Source organism: Camelus dromedarius, chromosome 11 (genome assembly GCF_036321535.1).
Source record: "Camelus dromedarius isolate mCamDro1 chromosome 11, mCamDro1.pat, whole genome shotgun sequence".
Lineage (NCBI taxonomy): Eukaryota > Metazoa > Chordata > Mammalia > Artiodactyla > Camelidae > Camelus > Camelus dromedarius.
The window spans coordinates 53,492,614-53,496,307 of record NC_087446.1 but is presented as its reverse complement, the minus strand read 5'-3'; positions in this window follow the sequence as shown (position 1 = coordinate 53,496,307).

Genomic DNA, 3,694 nt, shown 5'->3' with positions numbered 1-3,694 from the left:
AACATTTCCCCCAGTTTGGCATTTGTCTTTGTTTATAGTGTATTTTGCTCTGCAGAAATTATAGATTTTTTGTGTTAACAGAATTGTCTTTTTTATGCTTTGGGAAATTTTGTGCTGTTCTGAAAGACACTTTCTCTGCTATGACATATAAATTTATGGTTTTACTATTTTACATTTATTTAAACACAACTGATTCGTATGGATTTATTTTAGCATAAGGACTAGAGATACCACATTACTTTTTTTTTCAGGTTGGGTATACAGTTGTCTCAATACCACTTACTGCATAATCCACCTTCTCCCTAGAGACAGACAATGCCATCTTTATCATATACTAACATTTTCAATGTCTTGGGTCTATTCCTGGACTCCCTATTTTGTTCACTTGATCAAATTGCCTATGCATGTGCTAGTGTCCTCTGGATTTTACTATTTTAGCTATTGTAGCTTTTAATGGTTTAATATGTTGTAGAGATACGCCTCTTTCATTACCTTCTTTTTCAGAATGTTCATGGTTATTTTTGATGCAAAAATTTCTGTATGAACTTTATATTCAGGTTATGTAGTCTGTTGGTATTTTTATTAGATTATGTTAAATTTATAGATTAATTTATGGAGATCTGACATCTTTATGATAGTGATATTTCTACTCAAAAATAGAATATGCCTTTCCATTTATTCATGTCTCCTTTTGTGTCCTTCGATTGCGTTTTAGTTTTGGGCACCTACATGTAGCACATTTATTCTTAAGATTACCCTTGGTTCGTTTACCTTTTCGTTGCTATTGTAAATGATACATTTTAGTCCCTTATACTTTCTAATTGACTGTTGTTCATTGGCTTTTTGTTTATTAGTTTGTACCCACTTTGCTAAAATATCTTATTTCTATTAGTTTTTCAGTTGATATCCTTGGATTTTCCAGTTAGGGTATTACATCATAATTAAATAATGGTAATTTCACCTCTTATTTTCCAGTTTTTATATCTCATTCCTTTCTCTGTAGTTAAGTAGGCTAGTACTTCAAAGCAGTATTAAATAAAAATAGTCACAAGGGCTATCTTTGTGGACTACCTAACTTTAATGGGAATAATTTAGGTTTCCTCATTAAGTGTGATCTGGCCTTTGGACTGAGGTGTATACATTTTGTCATGTTAAATACGTTGGATATTTCATGAAGTTTGTCTGTGGTTCTTTTCCCTCAGGATTGATATTTCAGAGAGATTCAGTCTCTGTATGAGACTATTCTTTTGCAGATGGTTTCTCCTCCCTTAAAGGAAAAAAAAAGTGAACAGTTATCAAGTAGAGTATATGTTGACTGAAAATGCATTGTGAATCCAAAAGCAATTTTGTACTGGTCAACTTTATTAAACTTGACTTCCTAAGAAGGTATATTTAAGCCAACAGCAGAGAGATCCTGTGTCTTCTGACTGCCAAGAAGGTAACAGCTTTAGGTAAGAGTGAAACTGGTCCTACTTCAGTGGACAGGAGTGGGGAGGGGCTGTGCTATCAAAGTCTGGGTCCTAGACTGACCACCTGGGCAACAGGTAGTTATAGCAAAATATATATCAAAGTCATTATTTCTGTCCATCTTCACTGCCCCCAGGACCCAGGTAAACCACCTGGGTTTGCTTCTCAACTTGTTTTGCTACAATAGTCTCTTATCTGATTGCCTCCCTGCAATCATTCTCCACGAGCAGACAAAGGGATCACTTAAAAAACTAAATCCTACCCACAGGATGGATGCTTTTCCCTGTCATCCTTTAAGGGCTTTCTAATGCATTAAGAATAAAGGCCAAACAAGTTTCTACTATAAAGCACAGAGAACTATATTCAGTATCTTGTAGTAAACTATAATGAAAAAGAATATGAAAAGGAATATATGTATATATGACTGAAACATTATGCTGTACAACAATGATGCAACATTGTAAACTGACTATACCTCAATTTTTTAAAATGTGCATTTGAAAAAAAAAAAAAGGCCAAAACCCATACCATGAACTACAAGCGTTAATATGATCTGCCCTGATGACCTCTCTGTTCTTATCTCCCTCCCTCTTTTTTTTTAATTGAAGTATAGTCAGTTACAATGTGTTGATTTCTGGTGTACAGCATAATGTCCCAGTCATGTATGTATGTGTGTATGTATATATATTTATTTTCATATTTTCCTTAAATGTTATTACAAGATACAGAATATAGTTCCCTGTGCTATACAGAAGAAATTTGTTTATCTATTTTTATATCTAGTGGTTAACATTTGCAAATCTCAAACAAATTTATCCTTTCCCACCCCTTTCCCAGGGTAACCATAAGATCGTTTACTATATCTGTAACTCTCTTTCTGTTTTGTAAATGAGTTCATTAGTGTCCTCCCTCTTTTTCTAGATCATACCGCTCCAGCCACACTAAACTTCTTTCTGTTCCTCAAACTCACCAAATGCTTTTGTGCTTTGGAGCTATGCTGTCTCCTCTGAGTAGGTCATCTTACCTCAGCTCTTTGCCTACTGGTCCCTTATCAACTGTTAAATCTCAATTCAGTTGTCACTTCCTTAGAGACGTCCCTGTTAACTCTCATCTAGTACATCTACTACACTCCATCTAGTATAGTCCATCACACCGTGTATCAAAAAACAATCTTTCCGGGGAGATAAAATAGGTTAACATTCATTAAGCAAGATCACAAATGAAGAGGGGACTGTTGAAGCAGAGGGCTATTATACGCTGTCAGGGCCAGAAGGGCTAGCCTCCCATCTGACACTTTAATTCCCTGGCAATGTCCAGGTGACATGTACTTGACACTTCCACTGAGGGGACCACCCTAGCTGCTGGACAGCTTTGGAATTGTATCTTTCTTATTCTGAGCAGCAGTGTTTCTCTAGCGCTACTACATTTTTGTGCCCCTCCAAGCATAAAACAAATAGAAATCCTCTTTTAGAGGACAGTCTTTCTGGTTTCTCAAGGCAGTTCTCACAGCCCCAAACTCCCAACTTTTCCTGTAGGCTTGTCTTCCCATCGCAAGACTCTCTCTAGGGCACTCTCCTCTCAAGGTGCTTCTTTTGGTCATCTTACCGCACGAGGCCCACAACTGCCTCCAGCAATCCAGGTAGAGTCGGGCTGACGGAACCAACTGGGTTCCACCCCTTCTCCCAGGGCCTCTACCTTCTGGGACCGTGGTCCACGACCCTTCATCCATTCCTTAGACATCAACCTCCCTGCCCCTTCTATACGCCGCATCTCTCCGGCTGGAGGGAGCTCCTCAACAGCATCTCCCCGTATTGTGCCTAGCACAGCACCTGCCACAAAGCAGTTTTTCTAAAACCGCTGGTGGACTCAAACAATCCATAATTGGTCCCGGGAAACTATTCACAGTCCCAGATCTCGCAGCAAGGCTGCAAGACTAGGAAGCCGAAATCTACTCTGCTGCCCCGCCCCAACCTCGGGCCCGTCACTCATAGCGTCTCACCTCATCCGACTCGGTCCTGCCCCTCGTTCTATCCCGCTTCAACTCTCGCCTTTTCCTATAATCACTTCCTACAACCGGGGAAGCTCACTGGGGCCTATAATCCCTGATGTCTCTCTATATGTTGTCACAATTACGAAAGCCTTTAATTTAGGTTTTTATCAAAATGGGGCCATAGCCACGCCCCCTTACTCAAGTTGCCGGGGCAAACCGGAAGGGGTTGCGCCTTGC